Source organism: Protopterus annectens, chromosome 8.part0 (genome assembly GCF_019279795.1).
Source record: "Protopterus annectens isolate FY-2018-M chromosome 8.part0, PAN1.0, whole genome shotgun sequence".
Classification (NCBI taxonomy): Eukaryota; Metazoa; Chordata; order Ceratodontiformes; family Protopteridae; genus Protopterus; species Protopterus annectens.
The window spans coordinates 1227685487-1227712574 of record NC_056741.1 but is presented as its reverse complement, the minus strand read 5'-3'; the positions used below and the strand labels follow the sequence as shown (position 1 = coordinate 1227712574).

The 27088-nt window shown below is 44.5% G+C and overlaps 1 protein-coding gene across 2 annotated transcripts in view; it reads left to right on the top strand.

Moving 5' to 3' along the window:
* Positions 1-27088, top strand: part of LOC122809322 (RNA-binding protein 10-like) — a 1914178-nt gene that overhangs the window by 237769 nt on the left and 1649321 nt on the right. The gene's annotated exons all lie outside the window — the stretch shown is intronic.

Here is a 27088-nt window from a genome sequence, read left to right as displayed (position 1 = left end):
CAATTCTCAGCATTGCCCTTTGGCTTATCTACTGCCCAGAGTATTCACGAAATGCCTGGCATCAGTAATTGCTCATTGCAGGCTTCAGGGAATTCAAATCTACCCATACCTGGACGACTGCCTAATACAAGCGGACAACAAGACAAAATTAATAAAGGACTTGGCCAATGTCATTCAACTGCTGCAAGCCTTGGGATACACAGTCAACATACAAAAATCAAGACTAGTGCCATCCCAAAGGATAACATTTTTGGGTGCAGAACTGGACACAATAACTCAAATGGCTTTTCTCACAGAGGAAAAACAAAAGCAACTACCAGTCTATTTCATGGCATTAACAAGACAAACTCAGCTTACTGCAAGGAAAGTCCTGCAGGCCCTGGGTTACATGGCATCCTGCATAATATTGATCCCACATGCCAGGCTGCATATGAGAAAGTTACAATGGTACCTAAGGAATGTATGGTCTCAACACAGACACAGTCTAGACGCCCAGATACCAATCATTCCATGTCTGAAAAAAGAATTCCTGTGGTGGGCTCAGGCCTGTCAGATAAACAGAGGATTGCCTTTCCACAAACCACATCCAAGGCAGACCATCACCACGGACGCCTCAGACCTAGGCTGGGGGCACACATGGAAGACAAGTGTATCCAAGGCCTATGGTCACAAGACCAGCTGAATCTACACATAAATCTAAAGGAGATGCTGGCAGTGAAACATGCAATCGAGGCATTCAGACCATTCATCCAGCAAGGACACCTGCTGATAAGGACGGACAATACCACAGTCATGTGGTACATCAACAAACAGGGAGGCACACATTCATACCCTCTATGCCAGACGGCAATGGACCTGTGGAACTTGGCCCTGAATCTCAACATCCAACTGCAGGCCAGATTTGTACCAGGAAAAGAGAATTCACTAGCAGACAGCTTAAGCAGGACCATCACGGATGCTCACGAATGGATGCTGCATCCAGATATTTTCAAAACCATAACAAAGAAATGGGGAATGCCAGAGAGACCCGTTTGCCTCCCCACACAACCACCAACTGAAGAAATTCTGCTCAAGAGTATACCACCCACTTGCCTGAAGGGTGGACTCCCTTTCTTTCAGCTGGAAGGACCTGTCAGTATATGCCTTTCCACCTCTTCCTTTGATGTACAAAGTTCTACTGAAGATCAGAGAGGAACAGCCAAAGGTAATTCTGATAGCTCCAGACTGGCCAAGGCAACATTGGTACCTGCTACTGAGAAGCATGTCTCGGACGCATGCATGGCATCTACCTCTATGTCCTTTACTTCTAACGCAGAACAATTACTAGACCCTGCATCCAAACTTAAAAACACTGCAGCTAACTGCTTGGAAAATTGCATAAAACAAAACCAACTTGATTTATCTCAGAGGGTTAAGGACATTATCCTGGAGGCTCGCAGACCCTCCACAAGGAAAACATATTCAGCCAAATGGAAAAGATTCCTCATTTGGAGTGCAGAAAAGGGAGAAAATGTCACACTAGCAAACCTAGCACACATCCTGGAATACTTAGCAGAACTGTTCCACAATGGCCTGTCCTATTCTTCCATTAAGATACATGCATCAGCAATTTCAGCAGAGTACAACATGGATACTCCTGTCTTCTCTCATCCTCTCCTCAGACAATTTTTGAGAGGGATCAAAAATGTAAAGCCTCCAAGGAAACCACCTTTGCCTGCATGGGATCTCAATTTTGTGCTAGAAAAATTAACACCCCCCCCCCCCCTTTTGAACCAGCAGCAACAGCAGACTTACAGTTCTTATCTTGGAAAACTGCCTTCCTGCTAGCAATGACTTCAGCAAGAAGGGTATCTGAGTTACAGGCATTAATGGCAGTGCAGCCTTTCCTTATCTTCCATCAGGATAGAGTGTCTCTGAGAACCAATCCTACTTTTATGCCAAAGGTGGTATCCAGGGTATCCTTGAACCAAGCCATACATTTACCTACATTCTTCCCCAACCCACAGAACAGGGGGGAAAAACTACTACACCCCTTGGATGTACACAGACAGCTGCGCTACTATCTGGACAGAACCAAGGCCAGCAGAAAAACTGACCAGCTTCTGGTAGCATATGCAACAGGAGTGCAAGGAAAAGCAATTTCAAAACAGACAATCTCAAAATGGATAGGAAATTGCATTTGATTCTGCTACTCATTTCATGGAAAGACAACACCTGAAAATATCAGGCCTCACTCCACAAGAGCTACGGCCACCACTACAGCTTTCCTATGATGAGTGGCTACCAAAGACATTTTAGAAGCTGCTACTTGGAGCTCCGTGCATACATTTGCCAAGCATTATAATCTTCCTTTATACTCCAGATCCCGAGCAGGTTTTGCAACTGCTGTTTTAAAAGGGATCTTAATTACACCATCATTATCTTAGTGCCTCCTCCCCCAGTTTGGCTATGGTATTCTACCCATTTGTTATGACTGCAAATGTATCCTTGAAGGACATAGTACAGTTTTGTACCTACCATAAATGTAGATGTCCGATAGGTATGCATCTGCAGTCAGGATTACCCACCCTCCTTCCCCTCTGTGGTATTCCTAGGGTACTTACCCCTCTTTTAGCTAGCTGGGGGAATCTATTATGGTGTATTTGTTTGTATGTATATATGTATGTATATTTTGCTTTCTACTGTTTGGAATTATCTGCATTTATCCAAATTTAGCCTTCCTAGAGGGCACCTGGCATCTGGGGCAAGAAACACTGAGGAAAATGGCGTCGGCTGATGCCTTTATACCCCAGCAGCTATGACGTCGGGTGAAGTGCGACATCAGCCGAGGCCAGACTCAGACTTTGGAATCCGGCCGACCGAAGGGCTGCCTGAGGCAGGACAACCCATTTGTTATGACTGCAGATGCATACCTATCGGACATCTACATTTATGGTAGGTACAAAACTGTACTTTTTGATTCCTTAGAGGCCTCATGCAGTGCCGCAGTTATTGGATCTGTGATTAGAAGGCATACCTGGCTAAAAGAGCAAAATTTGCCTGATCATGTTAAAGCTAAATTGTTGGATGCACCTTTACAGCATGATGCTCTGTTTGGTATTAAGGCAGAAGAGGTTTTAAAGAAAATGGAAGACAAAGCTAAGTCTATGCAAACTGTAAAATACTTCTTAAGTACAGCCACCAAGATTCAGTAGACACTAGCCTACAAAAAATTGATCCTTTCCTGTGTCCCACAGAGCTCCATGGGCCAAATCCAGGCGCCCTAAAGGTTCTAGATACCAATCACGGGATTCTTACAGGTCAAAGCAATGGGGTGCCTCTACCTCCAAATCTGGAGGAAATAAAAAGCAACCCTACAGTAAACTGTCTCAATGACTTCCCTCTGCCATCACCAAACATTTATCTTTTGGCAGCTCCCTTAGGGGGAAAATTAGCACTTTATGCTCAAAATTGGCAGTTAATAACCCAGGACAAGTGGGTATTAAACATAGTATTCCAGGGATACAGATTCCACTTCCACCAATTCCAAATGGTTGGTCAGATCTGCCAAAAAATCAATGGGCAGAGTCACAGAAACAAGTTAAGTCCCTCATGGATATGGGGGCTGTTCAGCCAATGCCAGAACAGGAAAAAGGACAAGGGTTTTACTCAAGACTGTTCTTGGTACCCAGAAAAGACCAGGGTTGGCGCCCAATACTGGATTTATAAATTTTGAACACATTCCTGGACATTTCAAAATTCAAAATGCTAACTTTGCAGCAGCGTCTGCCCATGCTGGGCAAGAACGCTTGGCTAGTGACTTTAGACTTGAGGCATACCTGCATATCCCAATAAGGGAATCGTGGAGAAGATACCTCTGTTTCAAGGCTGGCTTTATGCATTACCAATTCTCTGCACTGCCCTTTGGCTTATCTACTGTGTCCAGGGTGTTTACAAAGTGCCTGGCACCAATAATTGCATTTTGCAGACAAAGAAGTATACAGATCTATCCTTGGTTGGAGAACTGTCTCATTCAAGTAGAGAACGAGGACATTCTTCTTCAGCATCTGGTGTTTGTGAAAAGGCTTCTAACATGCCTAGGGTACACAAACGAAAAGAAATCATAACTGGTACCCTCATAAATAATTGCATTCCTGGGTGCAAGCTTGAATACAACTGCCCAGATGGCTTTCCTCACGCCAGACAAATAAAGGCAACTGACATTTTATTTCAAACAGATAGCAACAAAATCCCAGTTATCTGCAAGACAAATTCTGTAGGCTTCGGGGTTTATGGCATCCTGCATTTTACTGATTCCATATGTAAGACTGCATATGAGGAAACTACAATGGTACCTAAAAAGTTTATGGAGTCAACATTGTCACAGTCTGGAAACAATGATTCTTCTCATTCCCTGCGTACAACAGGAGTTTCTTTGGTGGGCAGAGGCATGTCACCAAAACATGGGACCATTTTTCACTCTACCCCCTGCCAGCCAAACCTCAACTACAGACGCATCAGACTATGCATGGGAGGGGCCCACCTGGCGGGAAGATGCATTCAGGGCATATGGACCCCAAAACAAATGCATCTGCATATCAACCAAAAAGAGATAGCTGTTCAAAATGCCCTTACAGCCTTCAAGGACTTACTTCATCCAGGACAACTGCTGATAAAGGCGTACAGCACCACGGTTATGTGGTACATAAGCAGGGGGGCACACACTCATACCCCCTTTGCAGACTAGCCATGGCACTGTGGGACACAGCCTTGACTTATCAAATACATCTTCAAGCTCAGTTCCTGCCAGGAAAGCAAAATACTCTGGCAGATGACTTAAGCAGAAACTTTATGGACCCTCACGAGTGGAAACTGGATCCACAAGTCTTCAGCATGATGACAAAGAAATGTGGGAGCCCAGACGTAGACCTGTTTGTGTCTCTTTGGAATTATCAACTGGGCAAATTCTGCACAATGACTTAACACAGACAAGCATGGAAAGTGGATGCCCTATCCTTCAGTTGGAAAAACCTATCAGTTTACGCCTTTCCTCCTCTGCCTCTTCTTCCCAAGGTCCTACTAAAGGTCAGACAAGAAAAACCAAAAATGATACTAATTGCCCCGGACTGGCCCCACCAACACTGGTATCCAATCCTAAGGAATACGTTTCAATTCCCAGCTTGGTACTTGCCTCAAATACCTCACTTACTGTCTCAGCAAAACATTCGGCTCCAAACACTGAACCTGGCAGCATGGCTGATTATGTAGTTATTCAAACAACACCTCTCATTACATCTGTGATGGATGTCATTTTGGAAGCCAGAAGGCCTAGTACTAGAAAATCTTATGCTGATAAATGGAAGAGATTCTGTGCTTGGACCCAAGCACAAGGAACTGACACAGCAGAGCCAAATATTCCTCATATTTTACAATACTTGACTGAGATGCTTGACAAAGGCCTATCTTTTTCATCAATAAAAATCCATGCCTCTGCCATCTCGGCTCATTACAACACAGCCACCGATCTTATCTTGCCCTTTGCTAAAACAGTATCTCAGAGGGGCCAAAATTTTAAGGCATCCCAGATGATCACCAATTCCTACATGGGACCTCAATTTTGTGTTGGAAAAGCTCACCCTGCCTCCATTTGAACCTGCTGCTACTGCAGATATAATTTTTTTTTATCGTGGAAAACAGCTTTGCTCCTGGCAGTTACTTCAGCAAGAAGGGTTTCAGAGCTACAGGTCCTCATAGCTGTGGAGCATTTTATCATATTTTATCCAGACAGGGTGTCCCTCAGGACCCAATCCTTCCTTTATGCCTAAGGTGGTTTCCAGTGTGGCTCTTAACCAAACTATTCATCTGCCAACATTTTATCCAAATCCGCAGAACAAGGGGGAGCAGATTCTGCATTCCTTGGATGTACACAGACAACTACTTGAGCAGGACTAAAGCTCTAAGAAAAACTGTGCAGCTACTGGTGGCATTTGCTGCTGCATGGAAAGGCTGTTTCAAAGACAAGCAGACAAAAGGGATAAGCCACTGCACTGCATTCTACTACTTACATTACATCATGGCTAGTGCCGGAGGGCATTAGGTCTCATTCCACCAGAGCTGCAGCTACATCAGCAGCTTTTCTCAGAGGGGTACCTAATCAGAGTCAGCCACCTCTCGGAACAGAAAAGACCCAGAGAGGAGATCCCCCTCCTCTGATCAGGGCTCCATTATTTCAGAGCACTTTTATTATCAGGAACGGTCTTACTCCCCTTTTGAAGACTGATGCAGAGGAATCTATTCCTTCTGTATCCCCCCCTGAGGATTACTCATTTGGTGAAACACTGCATATCTTAAGGGAACACTTCCACTGGGAAGGCCAGGATTATTCAGATTCCAAGAAAAGGCTCAGGGAATTTCTTTTGTTACCCCAGCACAGGCCTCTGGCTATACCTCCTGTCCTGGACATCCTAAATGATGTTTACTCGGAGGCCTGCCGTAACCCGGATTCTCTTCCTTCAGCTCCAGTTAAGCCTGACAGGTACTACAGGGTTCCTGACTCACACCAATTTCTATACAAAAGCCATGCTGCTGACCCTAGAAACCATCTCACAGGGGCCCAAGGGAGTTAAGGCCTCCATTACCAAAAACCCATTGCCTTCCGAGAGAGATTCCAAATCCTTAGGTGGGAAAAAAGGTATATACCTCGGCTACCTTATCCATGAGGGCCTTAAACTGTCAGTTTCATATGCTAAAATACCAACAGTTTCTGTTATCTCAATTGAAAAGTAAAATGTCACAACCTGAACAACCAGACATGAAGGAGTTGCAGGATTTGATGCATAGTGCAGAACAAGTGGGTAAACATACCTTACAATGTGGTTTTGATGCTCTAGAGGCCTCATGTAGAGCTGCTGTTACAGGCTCAGTCATACGTAGGCATGCCTGGCTCAAGGAACAAGCCTTGCCTGATCATGTCAAAGCTAAATTACTAGACAGCCCTCTTCAAAAGGATGTACTATTTGGGGCAAATGCTGAGGAAGTATTACGGAAGATGGAGGAAAAGGCTAAATCAATGCAAACTGTGAAAGAATTTCTGCAGGTCCAACCCCCATGTTTTAGTAGAAATTGGCCTTCCAAAAACTGGTCCTTTCCTGCCTCAGACAGACCCCAAAGAGGCAGATACAGGCACCCCAGGGGCAGAGGACAAACACAAGGTTCGTACAGAGGCAGACAATGGCAAGCTCCTACACAGAGGTGGTGAGGACATCTCGCGATCTTTCAGAAAGCAAAATCAATGACTTTCCCCTTTGCATGCCAACCAGGTCTCAAATGGCAGCCCCCTTAGGAGGAAAGCTGGCACTATTCTCAAAAAATTGGCAAATTGCCACAAAGGACAAATGGATCCTGGACATTATAAACAGAGGCTACAAATTCCATTTTCATACCCTTCCAAAAAAGAAAGGCATGCCAAACCTGCCACACAATCAAAGGGCAGAGGCACAAAAGCAAATTTCATGTCTTATAAACATGAAAGCTATTCAGGAGGTACCTACACACGAACAAGGTCAAGGTTTTTATTCCAGGCTATTTCTGGTGCCAAGGAATGGAAAAGATTGGAGACCGATTTTGGATCTTTCCATCCTAAACACATTCCTACTCGTACCAAAATTCAAGATGCTCACTCTACAGCAGCTTCTTCCCATGCTGGGCAAGGAGTCATGGCTGGTAACATTGGACCTCAAGGAGGCATACCTGCATGTCCCAATCAGACAAAATTGCAGAATATACCTCAGATTTCTTGCAGGTTCAACCCATTATCAATTCTCTGCATTGCCCTTTGGTTTATCTACTGCGCCCAGAGTATTCACAAAATGCCTGGCATCAGTAATTGCCTACTGCAGACTTCAAGGGATACAAATACACCCTTATTTGGACGACTGCCTGATCCAAGCGGACAGCAAGCACATTCTTCTGAAACATCTGGCTTATGTAATAATGTTATTAAACTCTGTAGGATACACAGTCAACAGAGAAATCAAGACTAATACCCTCTCGAAAGATAATTTTCCTGGGTGCCAATTTGGACACAAACACCCAGATGGCCTACCTCACGCCAGAGAAGCAGGGGCAACTAATTCAATATTTCAGAACATTGGCAAATTGCACCAGGCTAACTGCAAGGAAAATCCTGCAGGCTCTGGGATTCATGGCATCTTGCATCTTACTAATCCCATGTGCAAAGCTGCGTATGAGAAAACTACAGTGGTACCTGAAAAACATATGGTCTCAACACAGCCACAGTTTGGAAACAATAATACCACTAATTCCATGTCTGCAAAAGGAATTTCTGTGGTGGGCTCAAGCATGCCAAACAAACACAGGTCTTCCATTCAGCAAGCCTCAAGCAAATCAAGTCATCACAACAGACGCCTCGGACTACGCCTGGAGGGCGCACATGACAGACCGGTGCATTCAGGGCAAATGGACCCAAAAAGAAAAGCACTTTCACATCAATCAAAAAGAAATGCTAGCAGTGATAAATGCTATTATAGCTTTCAAGGACCTTCTACAACCAGGTCAGCTATTGATAACAGACAACACCACAGTTATGTGGTACATAAACAAGCAGGGAGGAACACATTCTTATCCCCTATGCAGACTGGCCATGTCACTTTGGAACATGGCCATGGACTTACAAATGGAACTACAAGCACAGTACTTGCCAGGCAAAGAAAACACGCTGGCAGACAACCTAAGCAGGAATATGACGGATCCACACGAATGGAAGTTGCATCCAAAAGTTTTTACAGAAATAATCCAAGAATGGGGAAGGCCAGACATAGATCTCTTTGCTTCTCACAAAAATCATCAATTGACAAATTTCTGCTCAAGGGTCTCCCATCCAAAGGCCTGGAGAGTGGACGCTCTCTTTCAGTTGGACATCAGTGACAGTTTATGCCTTCCCACCTCTTCCTCTGCTGCCCAAAGTCCTATTGAAGACCAAAGCAGACAGACCAAAGATGATCCTCATTGCTCCGGACTGGCCAAGGCAACACTGGTACCCACTCCTGAGGAGCCTGACGCATTCCCCACCATGGACCCTGCCTCTAATGCCTCTTCTGACTCAGCACAGCTTCAGAACTCTTCACAGTCAGCTGAAAACACTCAATCTAGCCGCATGGAAGATTCCTTAGCATCACAGCAGGCCCTGCTCTGCAAGGAGGTGCAGGATGTCATTTTGGAGGCCAGAAGGCCATCAACTAGAAAAGCTTACTCTGCAAAATGGAAACGTTTTTGTGTTTGGAATGAGAAAAAGGGCCAGTGCCCTGGAAAACTGAATTTACCTCAAATACTACAATATTTGGCTGAACTGCTAAGCAGTGGACTTTCGTTCTCCTCCATCAAAATCCATGCCTCAGCCATTTCTGCAGAATACAACACTGATCCACCTTTATTCTCTCACTCTCTATTAAGACAGTTCCTCAGAGGGACTAAGAATTTAAGACCTCCAAGAAAACAACCAATACCTGCTTGGGATCTTAATTTCATTCTGGAAAAACTGACTTTGCCTCCTTTTGAGCCAGCTGCCTCATCAGATTTACAATATTTGTCCTGGAAAACAGCTTTCCTTCTGGCTATCACTTCAGCTCGTAGAGTTTCAGAACTACAGGCTCTTATGGCTGTCCAGCCTTTTATCATCTTCCATCAGGACAGAGTTTCATTACATACCAACCCGTCCTTTATGCCTAAAGTGGTATCCAGGGTAGCTTTAAATCAGGCCATACATTTACCTACTTTTTATCCTAATCCTCGAAACAAAGGGGAGAGATTACTGCATTCTTTGGACATCTACAGACAACTGCGTTATCTGGACAGAACAAAACCTTTCAGAAAATCAGAACAGCTTTTTGTGGCCTATGCGGTAGGAGCTCAAGGAAAGTCAATATCCAAACAGACAATCTCAAAATGGATAGCCCACTGCATACGCTTTTGCTATTCCTTTCATGGCAAAAGTGTACCTACAGGCATTAGAACTCATTCTGCTAGGGCCACAGCCACCTCGGCAGCCTTCCTCAGAGGAGTTCCTACCAAGGATATTTTAGAAGCAGCCACTTGGAGTTCTGTGCATACCTTCTCCAAGCACTACAACCTACCATTATACTCCAAATCTAGAGCAGGCTTTGCCACTGCAGTCTTGCAGGGCATTTTGGCTCCTCCTAGCTCCACCTAGTGCCTACCACCCCTTTCTTAGCTTTGGGATTCTACCCATCTGTTATGACTGCAGCTGTATGCACGATGAACATAGTACAGTTTTGTACCTACAATAAATGTAGATGTTCGAGTGCTAATACAGCTGCAGTCCAGGTTTCCCTCCCTCCCTTCCCCTCTAGGGGTGCTCTTTTATGGTGTATTTGCTTGCAACTACTGGTCTTTGATTATATTGCATTGCATTATTACATAATTTTATGTATTGCCTTCCTTCTGGGGGGCACCTGACATCTGGGGCAAGAAAAACTGAAGAAAATGGCGTTGGCTGGTTCTTTTATACCCCTGTCGCACTGACGTCAGGGAAGAGGCGACGACAACCGACGCCAGACCTAGACTTTGGAATTCGGCCGACTGAGGACCCGCCTGACGGCAGGAGAACCCATCTGTTATGACTGCAGCTGTATTAGCACTCGAACATCTGCATTTTTGGTAGGTACAAAACTGTACTTTTCTCTTTTCTTCACTATATTCTTCCGCCTTTGTGGTGCATTTGCTTTTAGATGAAGGTAAAGTTTATGCTCTTGCTTGTTTATATAGTTTATATATATTTTTGCTCCCCATTTGGGGGGCACCTGACATCTGGGGCAAGAAAAACTAAAGAAAATGGCGTCGGCTGCCTGTTTATACCCCTGGCAGCCTGACGTCATGGAAAAAGAGACTGCATCTGGCGGAGGACCCAAGACTTTGGAATTCAGGCCGACTGAGGGCAACCTGCCAGCAAATTAACCAAATGTAATGACTGCAACAGTGAATACACTCTAACATCTACATTTATGTTAAGTGTGCACAACTGTACTTTATGTGGTACATAAACGAGCACGGGGGTACGCATTCCTACCCCCTTTGCAGACTAGCCATGGCATTGTGGAACACGGCCTTGACCTATCAAATACAACTACAAGCTCAATTCCTGCCAGGAAAGCTAAATACTTTGGCAGACGAATTAAGCAGAAATCGTATCGACCCACATGAATGGAAACTGGAACCGCAAGTTTTCAACATGTTGACCCTCAAATGGGGGAGCCCAGACATAGATCTTTTTGCCTCACTCCAGAACTGTCAGTTGGATAAATTCTGCACAAGAATTCATCACAAAAAGCTTGGAAAGTGGATGCTCTATCATTCAGCTGGAAAAACCTATCAGTCTATGCTTTTCCCCTTCTGCCTCTGCTCTCCAAAGTTCTACTAAAAGTCAGACAGGACAAACCAAAAATTATTCTGATTGCTCCAGACTGGCCTTGCCAACAGTGGTACCCACACCTGCGCAATGTCACATTTTCCTCTGTGGCACCTGCCTCAGACACCTTACCTACTGTCTCAGCAGAACTACCCAATTCTACAGACTCTGCTCCAAACTTTGAATCTTGCAGGGTGGCTAATCCACTAATTTCACCCTTTGCATCCCTCAGCAAACCTGTGATGGATGTCATTTTGGAAGTTAGAAGGCCTAGTACTAGAAAATCTTATGCTGACAAATGGAAAAAGTTCTGTGCCTGGAACCAATCACAAGGAATAAGCACAGTAATGCCCAACGTTCCTCAGATTCTGCAATACTTAACGGAGATGCTTCACAAGGGCCTATCTTTTTCTTCCATAAAAATCCATGCCTCTGCCATTTCAGCTCATTATAACACAGAACCTCCCCTCTTCTCTCATCCTCTGCTATAGCAGTATCTCAGAGGGGCCAAAATTTTAAGACCTCCCAGGAGAGCACCAACTCCTGCATGGGACCTCAATTTTGTTTTGGAAAAACTTGTCTCCCTCCTTTTGAGCCAGCTGCTACTCCAGACATAAAAATTCATCTCCTGGAAAACAGCTTTCATTTTAGCAGTCACTTCAGCTATAAGGATTTAAGAATTACAGGCTCTTTTGACAGTGGAGCCTTTCATTATTTTCTATCCGGACAGGGTGGCTCTCAGGACCAATCCATCTTTCATGTCTAAGGCGGTATCCAGTGTGGCTCTTAATCAGACCATTCATCTGCCAACCTTCTTTCCCAATCCACAGAACAAGGGTGAGTGGATTCTGCATTCATTGGATGTACACAGACAACTTAGATTCTACTTAAACAGGACAGATTTTCTTAAGAGATTTTGAACAACTATTGGTGGCATTTGCTGCAGGGGCAGAGGGAAAGGCTATTTCAAAGCAGACTATTTCCAAATTGATGAGCCATTGTTTTCGTTTCTGCTACATGCACCATGGTAAACCTATCCTCAAGGGGATCAGATCTCATTCCACCAGGGCTGCATCTACTTATGCAGCCTTTCTCAGAGGGGTTCCTACTAGAGACATTCTAGAAGCTGCTACCTGGAGCTCAGTTCATACGTTCACAAAACATTACCATTTACCTCTCTTCTCTTAATCCAGTATTTCACTCTTCATGCCCCTTTTTTTTCTGTCACCTACTTCTTGCATACCTTTTATTTTCTGATGACTTCATGGCCTTCTGCATTCCACCATCAACTTTTCCTTTTATACCTTATTTCCATACCTGGCTTGAATTCATATGTTTATCTTAACTTGTTAATTTGAAATGTTGCCATTCTTCGACTGTGCATTTCTTTCTGAAATGTTGGAGGTCTGAATAGTACCTTGAACTCCTGTACTTTCACTTCAGTCAATATCCAGGTCTTCAGGCTTATTTCAGGTGACTAAAGTTTCTCTGACCATTGCTTGAAGTTTATTATGGCTGCCGGTGGCTTATTCTGGGGTTTGACTGTTTTTCACTACGATGACTTTGCAATCTGGTTTCACCTCCACACCCTTTTTCACCAGACTGATGTCAACCTGAGTTGCATGTTTACCACTGTTGTAAGTGATCTCACGATTCTTTCTTGGTAACCCATGTGTTCTATACCCTTAAGCTGTTTGACAACAGAAATCTAATGTTGACCTCTCTTGCTCATGTTTCTTCAGCTGTGTGGACCTTAGCAATCATGTGCTGTCCTGTCTGCTCAGATATGAGCATTCAGGTCCCCCATTATTGAGACAAACTTGCTTTGTCCTGTTTTTTTGAGAAGCTCCTGCAGTTGCCTGAATGTCCTCTTCATTGGCATAACTGTGCTGTGGAACACAGGGCAGTTTTCATGATCAGTCCAGTCTACTCCAGTACCTCTACCAGCTTCTAGAAAATTACTCCGTAGATGTCATGAAGAAACTGTCAGGTTGCAAGGGAAAGACAAAGAAGATATGGACACCCTTCATAAGGGATGCCATCAAGAACCTGCTGAATAGTCCACAGGACATCAAAAGCAGATGTAAGGAGTACTTCTAGCAACTTCTGAATGAAGAAAAAACTATGGAAGCTGTACTACCCCAGACACAACATACGATGAGACAGTAGGCGGAGCCTGCCATAGAAGTAGTAAGAACAGCATGAAGGAAAACTTAATCAGGGAAAGCAGCAGGCACGAATGAGGCCACAGCAGACATGATAAAGATGTTAGGTGCGATAGGGGAAAAATGGCTCCTGAGGGTACTTTTGTAGCAGCATGGAGAGAGAGGTGCATCTCAGATGACTGGAGAATAAACATACTAGTTGTGGTGTTCCAAGAATGAAGGGGACATTCACAGCTGTGGATATTACAGAGGTATCCAACTCATGTCACATTGCATGAAGGCTCTGGAGAAGGGTGATAGCTAGATGAGTATGTACAGTAGTCGAATATGTAGAGTAGTAGAAGCTGAGATGGAAGTTGAGCAGTTCATATAACTGACCCAGTGTTTGCAGTGAGACAGATACTTAAGATGCTAGAGGTGAAAGAATCCAACTGGGCATTCCTAGACTTGAAGGCATATGACAAGGTCCCAAGAAAGCTGATTTTGGCAATCCTGTGGTCATTCTAAGTCCCAGAAACATTGGTAGAATTAGTGTGAGCTATGTACAAGGATCCGGAGAGTCTGGTGTGTGAACAGTGTTTGGTCTCCTAGAAGGGTTCCCAATAAGAGTGGGTGTGCATTAGGTTTCAACTTTGAGTCCACTGCTGTTTATACTGGTGACAGACTATTAAATAAGTTGGAGGGGACAGGTCAGCAAAGTTTCTTTATGCAGACAATGTGGCATTACAGGCAGACTCTAAGCAATAACTTCAGCAAAGGGTAGAGGAATGAATGCAAAACTGAAGGCACATGGGTGAAACAGAGTACAGATAAGAGAGGTATAATGGCAGAAGATGAGGTAAGTCAGAGAAGCTGAGAAATGAGAAGAAACCATCTCAAGAAACTCCAGCTCTACTCAAGTTGCGTATTGCCTACTCTGAGGCAACCTCTGCCTAACGTACAAAGCCATGTTTAACCCAGACCTACTGGACATGCTACACTTGAAGAAATTCCAGTCTCTCCGAGCCGCACGCTCCAGCGACCTAATCCTTGTCCCCACAATAAACAACATGCTGGAGGGATAGATTCCTGTCCCAGAGGCTTCCCCTGCTCTGGAATAGGCTTCCCGTTCATGTCAAGCAAAGCTCCTCATTAGCCCTCTTTAAGAGGAAATCTTGACAATTGGATGGGTAATAGGAAATTCACAGACAAAAAACAGATGCCCGTGGAACCCTCGCACGGCCAAACGAAAATAGGAAACAACAAACGCCAGCAAGTGTAGGCAGCAATCACATCCAAAAAACATTTATTGAAATAGGGAAAAATAAACCCCCTACAACTCAATGGTGGTAAAAACCATCATTCAAACCGGTTTCGGCTCCGAAGAGCCTTCTTCAGTGAAATACAAAAAGTGAAAATAAAAAGTCAAAGTATCAGAATACATGCATATATATATAGTTAAACCATGCATGAAGACCAATCACAACACAGCATTAACAATTATAACAATTGGTCATTAAGGCCAGGTGCAAACAAAGCTCCAAGTTTTATTATCCATTTTCTTTCCTTGGAGCTGAGTAGTTCCTGCCAAAACAGTTTATCTTTGCATCTCCCCTTAATGCAATCAATAACAACAAATTTGAAAGAAGCAGAAGCATGTTTCAAGCAATGTTTATAAAGTGCATTACTAATACGTTTATTTTTTATGTCACTTAAGTGCTCACAAATTCTAAGGCGGAAAGCTCTGGAAGACTTTCCGACATAGAAAGCAGAACAATTGCATGTCACCAAATAGATGACCCACTCAGTGTTACAATTGGCCCAAAAATTAATATCAAAAACATCAGAAGAATTTTTGCTACTAAATTCACAAGTCCGTGAAACCCGTATGCAAAAAGAGCAATGCCCACAGGGCATGCATCCAACAATAGGTTTGCCTGAAATAGACAGCTGGGTGAAAATAGGAGGATCCAAACCAACTCTTTTGTAATGGTTAAGTTTAGAACCAATACTCTGTCCCCTTCTGAATGAAAAGGAACATGTCTCAGGAAGTAAAGAGTTAAGTTTGTGATCAGCTTTCAAAACTTTCCAATGTCTGTGTATAATGTTTTTAAAGCCCTGTGTGTTGCGTCCATATGTGGTTACCAAACGTAATGGTTGTGATTTGAAAGTGTCATTCTGATCTTTGTATGATAATAAATCTTCCCTGTTTATATTGGACACAGATCTTTTGGCTAAATGCACAGTGCCTGGACGATAACCCCTGCTAATAAATCTACGTGTCAAATCCTCCTGGGCCTCAAGGAAGGATTGTTGGTTAGAACAGATTCTTCTAGCTCTTAAAAATTGTGATTTGGGTATATTCTGGATGACATGTTGTGGGTGGAAGCTGGTGGCATGTAATAAAGAGTTGAATTCTGGAAATTTCCTGAACATTCTAGTAGACAATGTATTGTCCTGATTTCTCATGATTTCCACATCAAGAAATACTATCCTAGACACATTATAGGTCAGCTTGAATTCTATCCCCCATACATTGTCATTAAGATATTCAAGAAACTCCATAAGGTAGCCTGCATCAGCTTTCCACACCAACCAACAGTCATCCAGATAACGACGCCAGATGTCCATCTCACACATGTAAATGTTATGATTATAATCATAGATTATAATTTCTTCTATATATATATATGTCTTCTATATGTACCTTTAATTTGCCAGTAACATAGATTTTGAAAATAAAAAACGTTACTGGACAAAACATATTCTGTGAGGCAAACAAGAAATGTATTAAATCCTGGTTGGTATAAACCTGATCTAACCAACCAATAGTCCAACGCTTGTAAACCTGCCCAGTGGGGAATGTTAGTATAAAGAGAGGTAATGTCCAGAGTGCATAGTAGCCAATGTGGTTCAAGTTGGGAATTGTTAATGATGTCCAAAAATTGGGTTGTGTCTTGGATTCTTGCTCTGATAAAACCCAATAAAGGTTTTAAATAATGGGTTAGATATTCAGACAATGGTTCAGTGAGAGACCCGTGTCCAGAGACAATGGGTCGACCTGGTGGATTGGTGGCATGTTTATGGATTTTAGGCAACAAATATAAGTATTGTTTTTTGGGTGATTCAACCATCAATTGTTCTTTAAGATATTGTGTGATACCCTCCTCAACCGCCTCAGTTAAAAACTGACCAATTTTATACTGGAAATGGGGCGAGGGATCCAAAAACATCTGCCTATAGTATTGTGTGTCACCCAATTGTCTCATGGCCTCACTGTCATAGGCAGCCTTATCCAGTACTACCACCGCTCCACCTTTGTCAGCTTGAATAATCACAAGATCCTTATTATTAATAAGTTCATTCAAACTAGATATTTCATCAACAGACAGATTATTATAAGTAATGGGAAAGTCCTTGAGATGACAGTGTATATCCCGAAGGACATTTTTTTGAAATACCCCTACTAGATGTGACATAGGTGGATTAAATGTCGACTTTTTAAACCTAAAATCACAACATGTATCACCAGATGTATCACAGTCAATATTGTCAAAAAACAAATTCAGATTTAAAATTCGACAAAAATTTGTCACATCCTGAGCCAAAGACTGTTCAGAGACAAAGAACCCAGGAACAAAATTGAGCCCTTTATTTAATAATTTGAGTTGTGCATCAGTCAAATCAACAGATGAAATATTGTGAACATTATAATGAGAACTTATTATTGTGTCATGATTTTCAACAATGCCTCCAAACTCTGTTTGGATGTTACGTTTCTTATGTTTCCGCCCCCCTCGTCTGTATCTGAATTGGGAGGGTGTAAAGAATTGTCCCTCTTGGCTTTGGGGGATCCCTCTCTAGAGTGTATCAGATTCCCCTTCAGTATTAGAGGAAGTATCCTCACCAGAAGTGCCATTAGAGAAACCAAAATTTTTCTTAAGAATAGATTTGGGCCTTTTTCTTTTGGGAGTGGATGATCTCTTGTCATACTTGTTATCATCTCTAGGTAATCTGAAAGAAACATTTTTCGATGTATCAAAGGGTTTACCCCTCTCATAATCACCCACATCCCTAAGAATTTTTTTGATTTTTCTATCCTTTAAAGTACTTTCCATTTTGGACAATTCTGTGGTGAGTTTTTTAACCTGTAACATGAATGAATCACAATTTTCAAACTTACTAGTCTCCAAACAAACAGTTTCCAAATCTTTGACACCTTGTTGTACCTTACGCTCATAAAAATTAGCCAAAGCATCCACAATTTTGGAAGAAGCCAACTGTTGAATATGACCCCAATCCTCGATAAGCTGGTCATCAATATTAGAGACCAGAGGTTGTACCTTAACCCTAAGGCCCCGTGGAGTGATATGTTTCTGCTGATATGCTTTAAATAGACGTAAATGCCACACATTGTTCCTAACCATCTTCATATTTTTACCCAATCTATTAAAAAATATATTGCATTGTGCGTCCAAATCAGTTCCCAGAGTATCAGTGGTGGATGGCAAGCCATGCTTGTCTAAACCAAACACAGATAAATCATCCATGTCCACAGATAAACCCTGTATAATAGATGAGAGCCATGCTGCCAACTTCAGAAGTGAGTCCAACCGAACCAAAAAATGAAACAAAAATATTGCCCAATAAATAGTGTCTAATGGATGATACGCTGATATCAAAACAAGAACCTATAATAATAAAATGTTAAGTTGTCAATCTCGCCTTCATTCTTGCTTGATGGGTTCGGAGCCGATCCTCGGCTCCGACTCGGCACTTGCTAAGCTCGAGAGTCACTTTTACCAGCTCGAGGCAGCCCCATATCCCATGATGCAAGGCGGTAAGTACCCAGATCTCGTTTGCCGCTTCGCTTATGAGGTCCTCCTTTTACCAGCTCCTGGTAAGTGATTCACTTTATTGATATTAAAGCCCCTTTTTGTTAAAAAACCCTTTATTGTTAATTATAAGTTAATTATTTAGATTTCCTGACAGAAATTCCCTGTCTCTTTTAATTTTTTTTAGTCAAACTTTACCCATCCCATCCCCTCCCTGTTAGGGTGTGTGTGTGTTTGTTTTTAGGAATACCTTTTGGTATTTTCTTTAATTTAAATTTTTTGACTGGTGTGTGTGTGTGTTTTAAGCACCATGTCAAAGGAGAGGGTCTCAGGTTTTAAGAAGTGTGACTCGTGCTGTCAGAAGATGTCTCTGACAGACGGTCACACTTCTTGCCTGTATTGCCTGGGGCCTCTTCACCTGCAGGACTCCTGTGCTATTTGTCATTCCTTCAGCCAGAGAGTCCTGCAGGAAAGACGCAACAAGCTGATACTTAGGGGCCTTCTTAAGCCGGAGGGCTCTCCGGCTAAGTCGGCTCCATCAAAATCAGCTAAATCTTCCAAGGCCCAGGCTTCTGTTTCTAAGCCTGCGGCCTCGGCTCCGACTCGTTCCGAGTCGAGATCGGCTCTGGCTGGAGCCGATTCTGGCTTAACAAAGCCTTCGGCGCCGATGGCTATCGGTGCCGAATCTGCATGGACCACTTCGGTGTCTGCTACGATCGGTTCCGACACCCATGTGGCACAGGCATCGGTGTCGGCTCCGACACCGTTACTTTGGTGGCTGTATCGGCTCCGGCTGGAGCCGATACATCGAGGCTTCCTGTCGGCTCCGAGAAGTCGGCTCTGACAGGATCTATGCTATCGGTTCCGATGGCTCATTCCAGGAAGAGGTCGAGGTCTCCTTCCTTGGAGCCGATACTTTCGGCTCCGGCTTCACCTCTTCTTTCGGAACGGAGCCATCGGAGCCGATCTTCAAGGTCATCCAGACTGTCAGATCATGACCTAGAGAGAGTGGTCAGTAGATTACTTAAGTCACAGGTACTGGCCCAAATGTTACATAGTCCGTCTCAACAGACGACTGTTGGTCCACACCCCGTTACAGTTCCTCCTTCAACTCTACCCCAGAGCTTGGAGTTGGAGTCTTCGGGAATGGTTACTGCTACGGCTGGAGGACGGATACCCCTTCTGTTCCTTCAGCCTCTACTCTTATCTCCTCTTGAGACCTTCCTTAGAGGGATTCGGTGGTCGGGCTTCCATGGTCTCCTCCGAGGGGTGAGTGGCATCGGACCCTTGTCCGAGCCCGCTCTTCCCTTGGAGCCTCGGCCTTGGTGAGCTCGGCTCCGACATCTGCCTCGGAGACTTCCCTTCGGTGGTCCCTGGAGTTCCTAGCTCTTGAACGGGTTCTCTCGGACCTGCCTGGGAGGGGAGCATTCGAGGTGATGAAGAGTGTGCTGGCCACTGGTATCAGTCAGCAGTCTGTTCCCGTAGCTCCTCCCTCTATAGTACCTGTTGACATCTCTGCCACTTCTCTTGCTACAGGACCCAGAGATCCTCCGCCTCAGGTTTCCCCATTGGGAATTTCCCCCTCTTCCGAGGATTCTCCTGATGTTTCGGGAGATCCTCCTAGGAAGAGGACTTGTAAGAGGAAGCATGTAGACTCCCGCAAGTCTGTCACTGGATACTGATTTTGATGAGTCAGAGGGATCCCTAGATCCCCCTCTGAGGATGTCTCCTTCTCAGACATCCTAGAACTCCTGAAACAGAGGGGAAACTGGCCCACCAACAATCCCTCTGAGGATGAATCAGTATACCTAGAGGCGTTTGGATCTCGGCCCTCCACCTCCTGGGTGTCTCCGCCTTTCGACCCCCTTATGCAGGTTATTGCACGAAGGCGTGGGCAGCTCCTGACTCTGTAGAGCCAGTCCCTAGGAGGCCTTCAAAATTTATCACTGCCCCGTGACAAACAATTCCTCACTAAGGGTGTCCCCGCTGATGCCATGGTGGTGGCTGCGCCACCAAAAGGAACTTGCAGATCCTTCCGTGCCTGTCCATCCTCCTAATAAGGACTCTAGGACCATGGATAGGTACGGTAAGCGGATGTTTTCCTCAGCGACCTTTGCTATGCTCGCTGAATTACCTATGTCACTTCACCAGACTCCAGAGGGATATCCTTAAGGAGCTGGGTGAAGTAGTTCAGGATCCTACAGCTGCAGGGGCTCAAGAAAAATTGCTTCGCAGCTAGGAACCCTCAATTCCATTGCAAACTCCTCCATGCGGCTAATATCTTATGCTGCGGATGGAGCGAGTAGAGCCGCAGGTACAGGTGTGGCTCTTAGACGCCAAGCCTGGATGCGGCTATGTGATTTTATGGATCCCTTTAAGGCGTCCTTCACAAATTCTCCCTTTGATGGGTCAGCTTTGTTTGGCCCTCAGGTGAAGGAAACCTTGACCAGGTGCGAACAGGACGGCAAGACTCTTTCTGCTGTTGGAGTCCGGTTTTCCACCCCTTCTATACCTTATCCCAAAGGACAGAAAGGTGGGAAAATGTGGTTCCGTAAATCCCAAGGAGTCACGCCGGATTCACGTGGTCAGTTTACCCCTAGAGGCAGAGGGGTAACAACAACAGACGCCGCCTAGAGGCAGAGGGGTCGAAAACCAGGGAAACAGAGAGCCTCTCTCTGACAAGCCCTTTCAGCATCCCTGAGGTGTTGCCCGGCTGTCCCTCCTTGGAGGCAGTCGGGGAAGATTATCACTGTACCCAGAAGCCTGGCATTCCCTCACTCAAGACAGATGGGTACAGTCGATCATATCCAAGGGTTACATAATTTCTTTCGAGGAAAGTCCCTTCCCTCAAATTCCCTTCCAGATGTACCACCCGGTCTAAGGGAAATTGCAGAGTTAGAAGTCTCAAAACTACTGCAAAAGAGCCATTCAGCCAGTTACAATAGACCATTCAGAGCCGGAATCTACTCAAGGTTCTTTTGGTCCCCAAAAAGACGGGAGACTGGAGACCAATATTGGATCTCAGCAGACTCAACAAGTCTGTCAAGAAGACAGGATTCCGAATGGTCACTCTTCAGTCAATTCTGCCCTTCTTACAGAAGGACAACTGGATGTGCTCAATAGATCTTCAGGATGCGTACTATCACATCAAAATTCACAGACGCTCCAGGAGATTTCTCCGCTTTCAGCTGGGGTCCAGTCATTTCCAGTTCAGAGCCCTGCCCTTTGGTCTCACTACAGCCCCCAGAGTGTTCACCAAATGCATGGCAGTGGTCACGGCTCACCTGAGACGTCAAGGATTCCAGGTGTTTCCGTATCTCGACGACTGGCTCCTGTCAGCCACCACCAGGCATCAGCTTATACAAGCCAGGGATTACACAATAGACCTTTGTTCTCATTTGGGCATCTCAATCAACTTCGAAAAGTCATCCTTATCGCCCTGCCAGTCTATTACCTTCATAGGCGCAAATTTAAACACTGTTCGGATGTCAGCTACCCTTACAGATCAAAGAGTTTCAGACATTCAGAGTCATGTCAGGATCATTCTGGCCAACAAGAAAGTTCAGGCCAGAATGGTTCTAAAGGTATTAGGTCTCATGGCTGCGGCCATTACTCTTCTTCCCCTGGCTCGATTCTACATGCACCTTCTTCAGTGGATGCTGTTCACACAATGGTCATACCAGCAACTTCCAATGCGTCACCAGATTCTGGTGACACAGACATGCAAAGAGCATCTTGCTTGGTGGATCACATCTCCTCAGGTTCACCAAGGCAGGTACTTTGTAACCCCATCCCCGATAGCCACTGTCACCACGGATGCCTCCCTGATCGGGTGGGGGTCATTATCAGGGCAGGATGGTTCATGGGACGTGGCAGCCGTTCGAGTACCACCTGCACATAAATGTCCTGGAGATGAGAGCAGTGCTTTTAACGTTGCAAGCCCTCAACGACTTTCTTCCCGTAGGGACAATTGCAGTCCACACAGACAACATGTCTGTAGTTTGGTATATCAACAAACAGGGCGGAACCAAGTCCTACCCCTTGTGTCGAGAAGCGCCAGACTATGGCAATGGGCGATCTCCTCTCATCGGTTTCTGGTAGCAACGCATATCCCTGGGAAAACCAACATTGTAGCGGACAGATTGAGCAGAGCTATTCTCATGCCTCACGAGTGGTCTCTCAAGCAATCTATAGCGGAAGAGATTTTTCTGGAATGGGGTCGCCATGCTGCGATCTTTTGCTACTCCCCACAACGGCAAATGCCCAGACTTCTTCCCTCTTCCTCCATCAGGCCATCCCCAGAGACGCTCTGACCCAGGATTGGCCCCAGGGACTTCTTTATGCCTTCCCTCCATTTCCTCTGATCCCTCAGGTTATCCAGAAAGCTACCGGTTTGAGAGCCAAATTGATTCTCATTGCCCCTTACTGGCCTCGACAAGTTTGGTTTCCGTTCCTCCATCATCACCTTTTGGTGCAGCCGTGGCATCTGGACCCAGTGCCAGATCTTCTGATTCACCAATCGGGTCAGCTGCACCGGTCAGTCCCTTCTCTCAACCTCACAGCATGGTTGCTCCACTTCCTTCCTTAGCCAGGCTTCCTTTGATCTCTAACCCAGTTAGAGACATCATAGTAGCTTCACTAAAATCCTCTACCAGGAGGATTTATACAAGCAAATGGAAACGTTTCTCTTATTGGGCTAAGGCCAAGAATATTGATCCTTTTACTGCCCCTGTTCAGGCAGTCCTGGACTTCTTAGCAGAGATTTTTCATGCAGGCTCCTCTTCTTCCACAGTCAGAGTTCAATTGGCTGCTATCTCCAACTTTCATGTCGGGATCGCAGATCATAATATTATGTCCCATAGGCTCTGCAGGGCCTTCTTGAAAGGAATTTTCCTACTAAAGCCTCCAATCAGGAATCCTCCTCCTCAGTGGGATCTAAATTTAGTGCTGACATCCTTGATTCTTCCCCCCTTCGAGCCAGCTGTTTCTTGTTCCCTGAAATATCTTTCTTGGAAAACTTTATTCCTAGTGGCTATTACATCTGGGTGTCTGAACTTCATGCTCTTTCGGTTCGACCCCCCTATTTGGTTTTTCACAAAGACAGAGTATCCTTGAGAACTAACCCAACCTTTTTGCCTAAGGTCGCTTCAAAGAACAATTTGAATCAATCCATTGATCTCCCTGTATTTTTCCCTAACTATTCAGATAGAGCTGAACAAAAGCTACATTATCTTGATGTCCACCATCAACTTAGATATTATTTGGACAGAACAAAAAATTTTAGAAAATCTGATCAACATTTTGTTTCCTATGCGGATAATAAAAAAGGCCTTCCTGTTTCTAAAGTGACCTTGTCCAGATGGCTTTCTTCGGTCATCTCTGAAATTTATACGCTCAGGGGAAAACAGCTGTGCTCAAAACCTAAAGCACATTCAACTAGGAGCTTAGCTACTTCTACAGCTTTTCAAGCTAGACTTCCTTTGGACACTATTTGTGCAGCGCCACTTGGGCCACTCCTCACACTTTTGTTTCCCATTACAAATTGGACTTGGCCTCCAGGGACAGAGCCAGTTTTGGCTCTACAGTCCTCAAGAGTTTGTTCCATTGAGCCACCCAGGATAGAGGTGCTAGGACGCGGTCCCATCAAGCAAGAATGAAGGCGAGATTGACAACTTAACATTAAGAAGTTATGTACCTACCATAACGTTCCATGTTAGTTGTCTTCTCTCGCCTTCTTTCTTGCGACCCTCCCTCCTTCCCCCTGGCCTGGACAGACCTTGTTATAAGAAACTGTTATGCTGAAGACCATTCAGACCTGGTCCTTCTTCCATCTGTAATTTTCTTTCTTCCTTTGGGAAGTATTTTTTTATGCTTGGTGCTATTGCCCTTTGTCATCAAACGAGATCTGGGTACTTACCGCCTTGCATCATGGGATATGGGGCTGCCTCGAGCTGGTAAAAGTGACTCTCGAGCTTAGCAAGTGCCGAGTCGGAGCCGAGGATCGGCTCCGAACCCATCAAGCAAGAAAGAAGGCGAGAGAAGACAACTAACATGGAACGTTATGGTAGGTACATAACTTCTTATTATCTATCATAAAGCCTGAAAGGCTATGTTGATCTCTAATAGGAAATTCACCCCAGTAATCACTGCTGTGGCTCTGCTCAACGGGCACAGGAAAATAATTTTCTTGGGTGGTGAAAGCCAGGGAACTCGTTTGGCTAGGCTTGTATAGGCCCTAGGGCCGATAGCCCCAGTACTTGCCTATGAACCTATAAGAGAAAATAGTGGAGTAAATTAATAGCTGGTGGTTGAGGAGAAGGGAAGTTTGAATGAGGAGGTCAAAGCTAGAATCAGAGGGGCAAGCAGCAAGCTGACAGTGTCAGGTGTAGTGTGACTTGAGAATGCTAGTGAAGCAGAAAATGTATAGCGTTGTGGTGGGACTAGTACTTTTGTATGGTACAGAAACCTGGGCAGTAAAGGCAGAGCAATTGTGGAAGCCATAGGAGATGGAAATGCCTGAGATGGGTGTTAGGATGCACACAATGGGACAGCCAAAGAAATGAGGATACAAGAGCAGAAGTCAGAGAACAGTTTACAGTGGTTTGGACCCATTTTCAGAAAAGCAGGGGACAGTTTGGTGAAGATTTCGGACAGACAAGCAGAGAATGAAGGTGTCCAGCAAAGAGGTAGATGGACTGTGAGAGACCACCTGTGATGGGCACGAGTGTTGAAGGTAGGAGAGTGGTATTGTATAGAGACAGCAACAGTTGACATAACACCCTGACCCCATGTAGAAAAGGGGGGAGGGGTTAATGTGGCATATGTTAGTGTAGGTTAGGTCCTCAACCCACTTAGCACCAATGAATACCCTTGCCACTTTCAGGTGACACTGGTTAATATGATCATGTCATTTAGAACCATTTTTTTAAACATCCAGGTAGTAAGCCCTAACAATGCGTACAGTCTCTGCTGTCCCTTCTGGAGAGTAGTGTGCACCAGTGTTGGTGCCTGAAGTGTCTGGTCCACCTGAATCTGTCCCCAGTAGGCACCACCTGGAGTGTGTGCTGCTGCCCACAACTCCCTTTTTAGGTGCTTTCTGATGCAGACCTCTAGTGCATCTAGGAGGACTGTTCTAATATCTATTAACCAGATAGAGACCTACTGGGCACACTACCTTTCAGAAGCAACCCAGAAGCACTTAAATGACTTGTATAAGGTTGCACAGTAGGCCAGTGAAGGCAGAAGGAATCAAACCCTGTACCACGGAAGCTACATTTCATAGCCTTAACAGTGTGCATCATATTTAGATAGAGAACCCAGCATGGTTTTGGGATGTCAAAAAACAAGTGTTTAGACCTGTATTGCCCCTTGCCCCCCCCCCCACAGTGGAAGATCAGAAAGTTGAGCACTAGCACGAGACAGAAAACTCTCGCACATTGTAGATTGAACAAAGCTGAAGTACAACATACAAAGGTGCCAATAGACAAATAACAGATATTCATTTTTTTAAATGTGTTTTCTCTGCTCTTGGACCCCACCTGGCACATGCTGCAGTCTATCAATGCTTGCCTTTGTGGTAGTGTACCAGGTCTGTGTTCCTTTGTGCGCTGCTTCCACTTTGAGGGCAGGTACTTGGCTGACATTCCCAGAAACAGCAAATAACTTTTAACTAGTGCTGTGTATATGATGAGCTCAACTGAAGTAGAGTAAATCTCTGGGGGCAGAAAGTTGGAATTTTGTCAGCCAGATTTCAGTTGGTTGCCTTTTTCCTCTTATTTTATTTTTTAATTTGTTTAAATACAAGACCCCCCCCCCAAAAGAGGATTTAGTTGTGCAAAATCTCCTGTTGTGTGCTGTTGCAGTCCTCACACTTGGATTATCTGCCTGCAGGTAGCCCTCAGTCAGCCGAATACCAGAGTCTTTGGATTTCTGTGTCGGATGCTGTCGCTTCTTCCATGACGTCGGGTCATCAGGGGTATAACTGTTCCTCAGACTCTTAACAGGCATCACTGCAACCTGAGCACTCAAAGGAGCAGATTCCGCAAGGTTTTAGTCCTAATGTCGCCATATAGCCCTGCTTTAACCTGTATCCTTTCTAAACCTCGTTTGCTGGCGTCGTTTGTGAAATTTACAGCTTTGTTTTCAGAATTGTCAAAGATGTTTAAAGCTCCGATGTTTGAGCAGAGATGTTAAAAACAGAAGCATCACATATTACAATGGCAGGCTAGTACTAAGAAATAAAGGTCAGGGTTGTATAAGATCATGTTGATGCTGGTGTCCATTTTTGATGGGCATGATGGTCTCTGCTTTGTTGCATAACTCCTTAATTAAAAATGTGCTTAGCATGTGGTGACATTCTTAATGCAATATTGTCATGCATTTTCCTGAGGTTTACCTTTGTTAATGCTGTTCCATTTGTGACTTGGTCCTTTACTGTAGTAAGTTTATTTTTCAGGGTGAATCTTCTGTTTTCCATCACAGCTGTAAGCCATGCATACCTCTCAAGTGTACCTCATTATGAGGAATGTGCCTCATTTGGGGGGTCTTAAAAAGTTTGTGTTCCTCAAAGTTCCACATTGAAAGGCTCTGACCAACATTCAGTGTTAGGCATTTAAGTGAAATCCATGGTAAATAGAAATGAATCATATTAGTTTATTTTTTAATTTATTTTACATTTGTTTACTGGG